Here is a 12,918-nt window from a genome sequence, read left to right as displayed (position 1 = left end):
TGAACAAAAAAATATAAATGAAAAAGAAAAGATTATACAAACAAAAATTGAAACAAGTAAGAAAGCTACAGTCGGGTGTACTCGACTGTGAGATACCCGCTACCCATTTTGAATAAAAGAAATATACTTTGCGGTATTTTTCTCAAAATATACTGAAAAATACTAAAAAATAAACCAAATGGTATATTTGGTATATCGATATAGTACCGCATTCAAAATATACCATAGACGGCACAATATTCCAGATTGTCAGCCAAAGCAACTCAGACCTCTAGTAAATAGTCGTTTTTGTCCATACAAAAGTATTTCTTTAATAACTTCGACAATTTTATCTGATTGCAACCAAATTTTCAGGAGTCATAACTACTACAGTTATTACTGTATATACCAAAATTCGCACTCTAGCTCTAAAATTAGGCTTGTTATTCGATTTTTTTGATTTGCAAGGGCGGAAGGGGGCGTGGCAAAAAATTTGAAACAAACTTGATCTGCGTGCAAACATAACAAATGCTGACGAAAAAATGATAGCTCTATCTCTTATAGTCTCTGAGATCTAGGTGTTCATACGGACAGACGGACAGACAGACAGACAGACAGACAGACGGACATGGCTATATCGTCTCGGCTGTTGACGCTGATCAAGAATATATATACTTTATAGGGTCGGAGATGCCTCCTTCTACCTGTTACGTACATTTCCTGTTGGCACAAAGTTATAATACCCTTCTACCCTATGGGTAGCGGGTATAAAAAGAGAAGATTATACAAACAAAAATTGAAAAAATATTAAATTTAAAAGATAAAATAGAAGATTATATCTTGAATCTTTAAATCTTTCAAAAATTGCAGATGGAAAAGCAATAAAGAAATAATATAATGGAAAAAACACTAAAACACTAATAAATATGAGACGATAGAGTGGAGCTAAATGGAAGGAGAAGTGGCGACAGTTGTCCATGTTGCAAGCACTCTAATTATCAGCCGCACATTGCGCATACGCCACGTGTGTGATGATGAGCGAGAGCAGAAATCGGCAGCATTTTAGCCTTATATGTTTGCATAGCTATGTAACTGTAAGCTAGACACACAAGAGTTTAGTTTGCCGCACGGCCGCCTCGAAGAGAAGGCAACGTGCCTCGCTTGCAACAGCAACAGCAACAACAACAACAACAACAGCAACAGACCTTGGCCATGGCCAACTGGCAACTGGCAACTGGCAACTTGCAACGCTTGCCACTTGTGGCAACTGCAGCCAGTTGCTGGCCTTGCTCTGGACAGCTTGTTGTTGAAGATGTCAAGTCGAGCAACTGTTGCTGCTGCTAGCTGCACCTGCAACCAAAAACGTTTGCGCATCTTTTGCCAAGCCACACAAAAAAAGAAAAAGAAAAACAGAAATAAATCCACCCAGTCATCTATCTATATCAACTATCTAACGAACTAAAGCATTCATCTATCTGCATATCTATTATGAGTCGACTTTATTATTAACTCTGTCTCTGTATCTGTCTCTGTGCTGTGATTCCTTTCTCTTTTCCAACGCGCCACAGAACCAGCTTTAAGCTCAACGAAAATCACACAAAATAACAAATAATTCAACTTGAAATACAAAAAAAAATACGAAAAATAATACGCTAAAGAACATCTCTTAATAAAGTGCGTCGAAGTGCGTTTCAGTATATACTAGAAAAATATCATCAACAATATACATATTCATTAAGAATTATTATCATAATGTGTCAGAAAAATGGAAAATAGTTTGAATAATGCAAATTTCTATAAAAATTAAACAGCAAAATAATTTCAACAACAAAAAATTGCATTAGAAATAGTTCTAGTCGGAAATATTCAAAATATTATAGGGAAATATAGTATCGGGAAATAATTAAAATATGGTAAATAAGAAGCTGCAATTGAGTGTGAAATTGCCCTCTACCCATTTTTAAAAAAAGTAAAACAATGCTGTATTATTTTTAAAATATAGCAAATAAATATACTGAAATAAATACATACTATTAAATATATGATTATTAAAATATACCAATTAAATAAACAAAAATAAATACTGAAGCATAACGAATAGTTGGTATAATATGGCTATATCGTCTCGGTTAATACCGCTGATCAAGAATATTATTATTATTAATATACTGAAATAAATACTAAAATATACCAAAGGCTATATTTGGTATATATCTAGACTATATCGTCTCGCCTGTTAATAAATCATTTATTTAATAAGTCATTTATTTTATACCACATAAAATACTATAAAAATACTGTTTACATACTCGATAAAGTATGGAGATGCATTTTTTTTGCTGAATATATAAAGTTATATATAATAATCTTCTACCCTATTGAGTAGTGGGTATAAAAAGTAGAAAAATAAATTGAATATTTCATTCATAACAGTAAGTCTTGATTTATCAGTTGTATCAACTCAATTTAGCAGCATTCTCTACAATTCACATTTTGATTAAACAAGCTAACATACAATAATGTTGATTATCGAAGAAGAACAATTCGAATGGAGTGCACTCTTGTATTTGCTCTTGTCCATTGTGCTGATCAATACACTTTCTTGGCTCTACAAGAAAGATGATGCAAAGGTAAGTGAAGTGACAACAGCGGGAAATTTGATGCCTTTAAATTAGTTTTTAACTTTTTCTTCTTATTAGAAATCAGCTCAAAATAAGGAGGAGAGTGAAGCAAAGATTTAAAGATGTGTCATGCTCGAAAATAAACAAACTACATAATATATAATACAAGAAATACAAAGAATAAACAAAATTAGTGGCTGAATTCTTATATAATTTTGTATATAAAAGGATGTAATTTTTTCACTAACTAAAAGCGATTCAAGTCTGGAAAGAAACTTGCAAGTTAATACTTCATATATATTATATTTATTTAGAAAGAATACAAAAAGGGAAAGAAAATATCGGACACTGAATTGCGACTTGGATTGTTTTTTGTATACCGAACCGAAATGGTTAAATGTACTTGAAAATAATACAAATATGTTATGGATAATGTTATATACAATATTTAGTATATATTTTGTTTAGTTTCATCATTAGAGAGAAGAAAATCTACATTAAATAATGTTATATACAATATTTAGTATATATTTAGTTTAGTTTCATCATTAGAGAGAAAAAAAATCTAGATTAAATAATGTTATATACAATATTTAGTATATATTTAGTTTAGTTTCATCATGAGAGAGAAAAAAATTTAGATTGAAAAATAGATTGTAAATCTTTATTAAAGATTTTTAATTTTTGGTTGAATTTTGACATTATATAACCATGAATAAAGCTTTCATTCTTGATTTTCGAATGTTTTTTCTTTCTATGTATAAGTTTCTATTCCAATTGAAACACATTTATGTTTAAAGACGAAATTAAATGCAAAAATAAAAGAGAATGTTGTTCGTAGTCATTAAATTGTTGACTGCAACTATGTTAAAAGCGGATCTAGTTTAAAGACAAAACTAACAAGTTTTTGAAATATAGTTTTAATTTAAATTGGAAATTGGAAATTGTGAGTTGAAAATAAAAATTGCATATTGATTAAAATGATGCCATCTCTCCACATTTGACGCACTAAAATTTGTGTGCAATTCTACGAAAAATGGAAACATCGAGACATCAAACTGGAAGTGCCAAGAATGTTGCTAAGAGAGAAAGGGAGAAAGAGAGAGGGAGGAAAAGGAGGAGGTGGAAGAGGTGGAGATAGTTGCTTGTGCATGCCGTTCATAATTCAACGATTTGTCATTTTGTATTCAAATATTTCTATTCGTAGATATTCATTCTATGCGAGAACATTTGCATTTCAATTGATTCTCATCTGCGAGACGAGACGAGACGAGTGTTGAACTTTAGCGCGCGCCAATGAATCGAAACGAATCGTAACGAATCGATTCGAATCGAATCGAATCGAATCGAATGAAGAATCATTTACACACTCACATACATACTCAAATGTTGCTGTGGCTTTTCACACCTTCCACTGTCTAATAAGTTTTGGGGGCATTGCTAACGAGACGCACGACAGATAAAGATATCAGTTTCGTGTTCAGTTCGTTGGAGAAGAACTATCTCAGATTCTAAGAGAGTCCGTCCACTCACTCACTCACTCAGTCAGTAAGTCAGAGTCAGAGTCAGAGTCAGAGAAGCAGGCAAAGTTCTTGGTTCTTAGTGCTTTTGACACTTTCGAAAATTTGTTAGCAACGATTTGCATAATTTCACAGTAAATTCCTAATTCTAATCTATGCCCCAGCAGTTGAAGTTGAAGTCTCAACTTCGACATTAACTTCATCTTGAGAACAGACAAAAAAAAAGAGTCAATATGTATATTTATGTTTGATACTTAATCGCTAATAAATACACGTTCGTATTTCAAAACTGCCATCGACACACACACTAATTTGAATATTTTTGAAAGGCCAATCGATCCAAGAGTGGAAGGGAGGGGAGGGGAGGGGAAGGGAGTTGCTGCTGCTGTGCAACTCCTGTGGCGTTTGTTTGTTCGAAATCAAAACATTTCTCACCCAACCAAAGAGAGAAAGAGATAGAGAGAGAGACAGAAAACAACAACATCTTAGTTTAAACAGTTGAAACACATTATTCACACCTAACAAAGATTATAAATTATTAGCCTCACCCCACTAAAAACAACTTAATCTTGGACTAAGTAAATCCTAAGCTTATTCTTAATCTGAATCTTTAAGCTGAATCTGAATCTGAAACTCAATGTGCAGTTTGATCTTCACAAATCAATTGCATTTGGTGCGTTGTCAATTTTTCAATTTCATCTGCATTTCTTTTTCAAAGTTTTCCTTTTATTTCAATGCCCAAACATTCACTTTACTCCAATTTGATTAACGATAGAAAATCTTTGACATTTCCTTTTTATCATTTAAAAGTTGAAAAACGCTTCTAGAAGCAATTCAAATTATTTGAAAATCAACAAATCTGAAAATGATTCCCATTAATATTATTTCATTTCCAATGTTGGTTGTGTAATAAATCAATACTCCTCACAAAATCTGCATTATTTCTGAGCTAATTTTCAAAAATACTTAATATTATATCATTGTCAATGTTTTTAGTTGGTTGTGGAATAAACCAATACTTCCAATACTCTTCCTCCATTTTCATTTCAATGTTGTAAGTGTTCAAAAAGTTTAATTATCAAAATCAAATTATCAGCATATTTTATATTTTTTGTCTTGAGCATATTTTTTCAAAATTATGTATTACTTCATTTTAATTCCCAAAATAACATAATGTTTGGTAATATAATGATCTAAGGAATAAATTCTTTACTTGTTATATCAGTAATAAATAAAGATTTTTAAATGCATTTTCTAACGATAACATTTCATTCTGCCAAATTTTGTTCCTCCTCCTTTAATTTCTCGTACATCAATAAATATAGTAAAGAGCTAAACAAAAATGTACCGTTAGTTATGATTAAAATGATCTGTCTCCTCTTTATTTCCAACTAAATCATAGTTGCATTTGACACCTTCAAATCCAATTCAAAATTCCAGTAAAAGTATCTGGTTTGAATTTTAGAGGAGGAGTTCCCACTACTCCGCCTTCAACATGAATATGAATGGATAGGAGGCCGCAGAGTGAGTGTTGTGTGTGTGTGTGTGTGTGTGAATGTTTTCTGAATATATCGGAATAAATAGATATATTCACAGCAATTTATGTATCTTAATTGTGCCCCAAAGCGCCCCATTCGAAGTGTGAATGAAAGAACCTTTTTTCTCCATCTCCATCTCTTCTCTTCACCTCTTCTTTTGCTGCTTTTTTTTTTGGCCATATTTCAACTTCAGTTTTCATGATAACTGCAGTCGATTGTCTTGTTCTTTTAGTTTGCTCTCAAAATGTCCAAGTTGCACTCGTATTTCATCAATGAACTGAGAGCTGACTAAAGTCTTTCATCTATCTATCTATCAGTCTTCAGTCTTGGGCTTGGTCGCACGCGTTCCTTTCTCACGATCTTTATTTTATTTATATGTTTAAGGTTTTTTTTTTATATTTTGGGCTACTTTAAACACTTGCTTTATATTGATATTTATGGCTGATAATTTGAGTTTATGTCGTTCTCTCTGTCTCTATGTTGTTGTTTAAACGCCGAGTGAAAGGTGCCGGCAATCGACATCGACATCAACATCGACATCGACATCCACAAATAGTAGAAATATATCCACTTAAATGCCCTGCTTCATAGAAAGTTTATTTATTTTTTCGACTTTTGACAAATTAACTATGCAAATGAGTCAAGTTGCAGCTCACATATTAGGATAGTTCACAAGAGCTCCTGAAGATGCGTTTGTTCGCAACTGGTTTCAATTTTTCTATATATGAAATTTTGTTTAACTTAAAATAATGATTTGTATTAACTCTTTGCAATTATTAATATAGATTAATTTTCTAATTTATGACAATATGTCATGTAAGTCAAGAAAAAAAGAAAGAAAGAATAAGTTAGAAATTCTTCTTTTCTTTAATTACATTTGATCGCACTCTTCTATAATATTTTCTTAATTTTTGAACTTTTAATTGAATTACTATAAAATGATTAAAATAAAAAGCAATTATACAATTTGTACAATTCTAAATTATTTTAATGAATTGAATTTAATTGCATTCACCTGTATTTTTGTTTCTATTTTCAACATTTATAAAATTCCTAATCTGTTCTCTCATTAATTTTATTGAACCAATTGCACATGTGACAGACTTCAACTTTATTCCTTTTGACTCTTCTCTTTATCATCTTTGATTTTCTGTCGTTTTTTGTCAGCTCTTAGAACTCCCGAAATTTTGTTCTTCACCTTGGCAGCAGAAGCAGAAGCAGGAATAACAATAGCTTAAGACGTGCTTGTTAACATTTTTATTAACTTCATTGACGCATATTTAAGACTTAGCGACAGCGACAACACTTTTGATTCTTTATCGCTTTGCTAAATCTCTTTCGACATTCTCTCTCTCTCTCTCTCTCTCTCTCTATCTATCCCTTCCACTGTCTCTGTCTTTCTTTTTATCCCTTCCTCTGTCTCACTCTTTCTTTTTATCTATTGATAAATATTTCAAAGGTTTTTTAAACGTATTTCATTCGCATACAATTTCAACAGTTGTCCGTCTCTCAGTCTCTGTCTCTGTCTCTGTCTTTGGCAACGGCATTAACTTCACGCCAAGATCAAGACCAAGTCCAAGTCCAAGTCCGGCTAAAATTGTGTGTTGGCATCTGTGACAGCCGATGCTAATATTTGGCCCAATAAATTAGCCAGTCTTTAGTGTTTGCCTGGCATTATGCAAAGCCGAGCCGGCGCGAAGCTTCCACTCGAATTCTTCACAGCTTACAGAGCACGTTTTTTATACCCGTCACTCAAAGAGGTAGAAGGGTATGCAAAATACCCGATAAAGTCATGTCTAGATAGAAGATGACAGTCCAGTATATTTTGTACTTTATGGTATATTTTAGACACTACGGATATACATTTTGGTATATTTCAGTATGCTCTCGGTATAATAATTTGGTATATTTTTTGCAGCATAAAGTGTAGTATTATATCGATAAGCAAAATATGAATTGTAGTATATTTCAGTATTTTGTTTGTATAATAATTTGGTATATTTTGTAAACAACTAAGTATTTACATCTCAGAGGCTACACAAGCTAGACAGAAGCTGACATTTTACTATATTTTGTTATTTATGGAATATTTTGGGCACTAAGGATATACTAAATATACATTTTGGTATATTTCAGTATGCTCTCGGTATAATAATTTGGTATATTTTATAAAATTATATGTATATTTCAGACCCTTCAAAAGTTAGGCAGAAGATGATATAATATATATTTTGTTCTTTATGATATTTTTTGCAGCATTAAATGTAGTAGTATATCGATATACTGAATATGAATTGGTATAATTTGGTATATTTTGTAAACTAGACAGAAGTTGACAATTTACTATATTTTGTACATTATGAGATATTTTGGACTTTACAGTATATTTTGTAGTATGCACTATAATTTATAATAATTTGATATATTTTATAAGCAGCTAGACAGAAGATAACAATCTAGTATATTTTGTACTTTATGGTATATTATGGACTCTACAGTATATCTTGTAATATATAATGTAATAGTATATCGATATAGAAAATATATATATATTGGTATCTTTTAGTATTTTGTCAAAAAAAATAATCGCTCAACTTAGTTTCGAATGCAAACCAGTAGCGGGTATCTCAAGGTCGAGCACACTCGACTCCCATTTGTTGATAAATTATTGTGTGACATCGTTAGCCTATCGATGCCATCTGGCTAACCCAAAACATGTAAACTAAATGATTTTTATCGCCTCTCATCTACTTATCTACTCAAGTTACAGTAGTTCGTTGTGCTAAAGCGTCTCAATTATTTCACAATTGCCAAGTTGATTTGTGATAACATCAGCGAATTAAGCAAATTTATTTCAGAATCTAGCATTTTATGTTAATTAGTGATTATTTTTGCATTACTTGAAAGATAAATGATTTCATAATTAATTGCAATATTTACCTAAGTCATTTACATTTTTAATTTGTCATCTAATATATGGAACAGCATTTTTAATTCATAAAAATAGCAGCTATCTAAATGTATTATAGAAATGAATGCTTTTACCAGTTATCAAATTGTTAATACATGCTAATGTTATAGACAGACTTACTCTGAGATTAAAAACATATTAAGCGGGTTTCATTATTCATTTTTTTTCTTATTTTCATTTCTTTTCATTATAGTATCTATAATAACTCCTGCTTTCTTCGCAGGGGATTTTCGTAAATTATATTGCTATTAAAGTTGACTATTAAAAAACACACAAAAATGATTTAACTCCTGCTTTCTTTGTTGAGATTTTTACACTGAATTTTAGTGAAAAATATTTGTCGGCTATTTTCACAATTCTCTTGTTGGTTTTCTTTTTTTTACTATGTAATAAGCATTACGTAGGGGGGCACTTAAGTTGCGAGATCGTTTTGTATAATTGCAATCGCTTTATCATCCAAACATTTTATCAAACGCGACTTTCTCGGTGTCTCTTTCTCTCACGAATGCAAATTAATTCACAGCACACACAAAAATTGCTATCATTTATTTGCGAAAAAAAAACAAATATAAAAATAAATAAATGCTTCAACAATAGGTTTTTATCGTCATTGTTATTGTTCTTGTTGTCGCTTTGTTTTTTTGTTTTGTCTGCGCGCCGATCAACGACCAACTAGTCAAGTATTTGGTAACGGTTTTAATTGTCAACGTGTGGCACACACAACACACAGAAATAGCAGTCCGGGTTTTGGTTTTTGTTTTTGCCTTTTTTTTTTTTTTTTTTCTTTAGGTTTGAGTTTGAGAGTCTATTGTGTGTGATGGGTGTATTGACTTAGATTGCCAGACAATAGTCCTGATTTTTATTGTTCAGAGAGTCCAACACTCGAAATCGAAATGTAAATCAAAATATTCGTCAACTGCGACTGCGATATCAGAAATAATAATAGCAATAAAATGAACAAAAGCTTGTCATCAAATTTATTATGTTTTACCGATATTTTGTGGGCCTTCGTTTAAGTGCCAAACTGACGTCTTTCTATCTATTTATCTCTCGTTATTGCCATCTCTATCTGGCTCACTTATCTGGGTCTCTCTTTGTCTCTTTCTCTCTCTTTGGGGTTTTGAGTAAATGTTCTGCAAACACACACATTGTGTAGTGTGTGCAGTGTGTGTATTTATGCTGAATTGATAACTTGGTTAACTTCTCTTCATCGGGTTGTTGAACCTTCTTCTTCTTCACTCTAACTCCTTATCATCATTTTTTTTTTTTTATTCAACGTTTGTATTTCTTTCTTTCTATTCTCCCCGCGCTCGCTCTTTTAGTGCGCTTTTAATTAATTTTTACGAGCGTTACATTATAAAATCCATCACAGTCTATAATTATTATAATGGCTATTAAAAACAATTTTCGGTTTTACTTTTTAGCCGTTGATCTTGGCCATAAATTCAATTTGTAAGCACACTGCTTAGCCACTAACTAACTGGGACGCAGCCAAATTGCAACACACTCACACACACACACACTCGCAGTCAGAGAGATAGGCACAACAAATGTTTAACAGTGTGACAAATAGCAAACACGTGTAGCCAATTTGAAGCCCAAATCCTCAGCTTGGCGCAACTGCAAAAGTGCAGACAAGGAACAAAATCAAATTGAGATGACACTTTGCCAACTTTATGGGAGAAGGAATTTTAAGCGATAGTTTATACAGATTATAAATTACGGAAAAGCACAATAAAGATAAAATTAATCTTAAATAAAATTTAATTAAGGAATAAATAAATCTTAAAGGAATTGCAAATCAGCTGACTATTTGATAGTCAAAATAAAGTTGATAAGAAATATTTGCCTTTGCCCAAATTTTTCTGTGTATTTTGAGCAAATAGAGAAATACAAAACAAGTAAGAAATTTACAGTCGAGTGTGTCGACTAGGCTTGTTATTCGATTTTTTTTGATTTGCAGGGGCGGAAGTGGGCGTGGCAAAAATTTGAAACAAACTTGATCTGCCTGCAAACATAACAAATGCTGTCGAAAAAAAATTATAGCTCTATCTCTTATAGTCTCTGAGATCCAGTGTTTCATACGCACAGACGGACAGACGGACGGACGGAAATGGCTAGATCGTCTCGGCTGTTGACGCTGATCAAGAATATATATACTTTATAGGGTCGGAGATGCCTCTTTCTACCTGTTACATACATTTCCTGCCGGCATAAAGTTATAAAACCCTTCTACCCTATGGGTAGCGGGTATAAAAATACTATATACCCTAAATACTAGATAAATATCAATGCAATCTGCAACATTGTAAAGCTAGCTTCATTTCCATTCCATGAAGTTTTTTATATTTGTTATCGATAACTAATTGTTTTCAATTGCAGTCTTGAACGTGTATTCAAATTAAAATCTCTGTGGCAGTCTTTTCAGCAGATATTTGTTTAACTGGAGAGGTGATTGTTTAACATAAAATAAAATGCTGCATTTTATATTGTCCATGGGCCATCTCTAGGCGCGTTGGAAGAGCAAGGCAGCAACAGTGTTGCATATTTGCGCTTGTCTCTTGGCCAGCAAATTAACGCTTGATTAAGAACGAACCAGGTAAGCAAGCACTTAGCCTTAGCACTGCCCCAAAAGAGTGTGTGTATGTGTGTTGTTGTAGTTCTGGTTCTGGTTCTGCTTCTCTCTCTTTCTCTCTCTCTCTCTGTTTTTATGTCTCTTTCTCTTGAGTGAATGTCCCTCTGTCTTTCAGTCCTTCAGTCTGTTTCTGTTTCAACTGTCTGTCCTGCTGTCTGTCCGTCTGTCTGTCTGTCTGTCTGTCTGCTCGTCTGCTCGCTTCGTTTTGACTTGCCTCTGTCTGTGGCACTTTGGCGAAAATGTGTTGCTAATTGTTGCACTAAACTGTTGTTGGCATGCGTTTGACAGTCAGTCCAAGTGATGGCCATCAAATTGGCACCAGCTTCAACTTCAGCTACAGCTACAGCTACAACTCCAACTTCAGCTTCAGCTATTAGCTGCTGCTATCTAGAAGCCACTCTTACAACTTGCAACTTGCAACTTGCAGCAACCTGCAAACGTAGCAAGTCACAATTTGAGGCTGGCCAAATTGCCATCATTTCTTGCTGCATCTTTGCTTTTAGCATATGTTTTCTTTTAACTATAATACACTTCAAGTCACTAGAGTATACAACATTTTGCGAAAAGAAGAATAAAGACAAGTAGGAAGCTATAGTAAAAAACATAACAGTATGATATTATCTCGTTAAAATATATCAAAAATAATATACCAATCAAATACTAACATTTGAGAACAAGATTAAGGACAAGTAGGAAATCTACACTCGCTTCCCGTTTGGAAATGTACAAAATTTGTATACCAATAAATTACCAAAATATACCAAAAGCCATACTACTCCATGTTAAATATAGTAAAAAAATATACCATATAATGTGCAAAAAAGTGCGGTATAATCAACAAAATTTACAACTTTTATATACCAAAAATACTAAAATAAAATATATCTAAAGTTATACCACTTTGTTTTAAATGTACCATAGAGTACAAAATATACAAGATAGTCTTTATTATCGTTAAAATATACCAAAATTGATTCACCTAAAATACTAAAATATACCAAAAGTTATAGTAAAACATTTTAAGTAAAGCATTATGTACAAATATATACCAGATTATCTGTAAATTAAGTGAAATTTCTATAGACTAGACACTAGACTCAAAAAGTAGACCATAGAGTACATAATTACAAAAAATTGATTCACCAAAAATACTAAAATATACCAAAAGTTATAGTAAAACATTTTAAGTACATTTAATACATAATGGTAATGTACAAACATATACCAGATTATCTGTAAATTAAGTGAAATTTCTAAAGTCCAAATATACCACATTAATATACCAAAATATATCAAAAATCATACCACTAGACTCAAAAAGTAGAGCATAAAGTACGTAATACCAAATTGTCGCAAAGAGAAGTACAATTTCTATATGCAAAATATACCAAATAAATATATTAAGAAATACAAAAATATAACAAAAGTTATACACAATATTTTATAATACCAAAAAGTACAGAATATACCAAATGGTCGTCATTTCTCTGGTGTCATTCCTCTCTTATTATACTATATTAATGTTTCACAACAATTTATCATGTAGCAATGTTTGAAAACTTGCTTGCAAATCGCTTAAATTCCAGATTCGCTTTGAAATTTTCTTTTTCTCGAAATGAAAGAAACGTATTTTTAGAGTATCTTTCTCGTCAGT

The 12,918-nt window shown here is 32.1% G+C and overlaps 1 protein-coding gene and 1 long non-coding RNA gene across 10 annotated transcripts in view; one reads left to right on the top strand and one right to left on the bottom strand.

The window, feature by feature from the left end:
- LOC132795059 (uncharacterized) overlaps nt 1-12,918 on the bottom strand; it is a 202,433-nt gene that overhangs the window by 31,847 nt on the left and 157,668 nt on the right. The window lies entirely within an intron of this gene.
- Nucleotides 2,417-2,953, top strand: LOC132796496 (uncharacterized). The gene is made up of 2 exons (XR_009633567.1): nt 2,417-2,609; nt 2,679-2,953. It is a non-coding gene; the product is annotated as an uncharacterized LOC132796496 (long non-coding RNA).

Source organism: Drosophila nasuta, chromosome X, assembly GCF_023558535.2.
Source record: "Drosophila nasuta strain 15112-1781.00 chromosome X, ASM2355853v1, whole genome shotgun sequence".
In the NCBI taxonomy this organism is placed as follows: Eukaryota; Metazoa; Arthropoda; class Insecta; order Diptera; family Drosophilidae; genus Drosophila; species Drosophila nasuta.
This window is presented reverse-complemented; position numbering and strand designations above follow the sequence as displayed.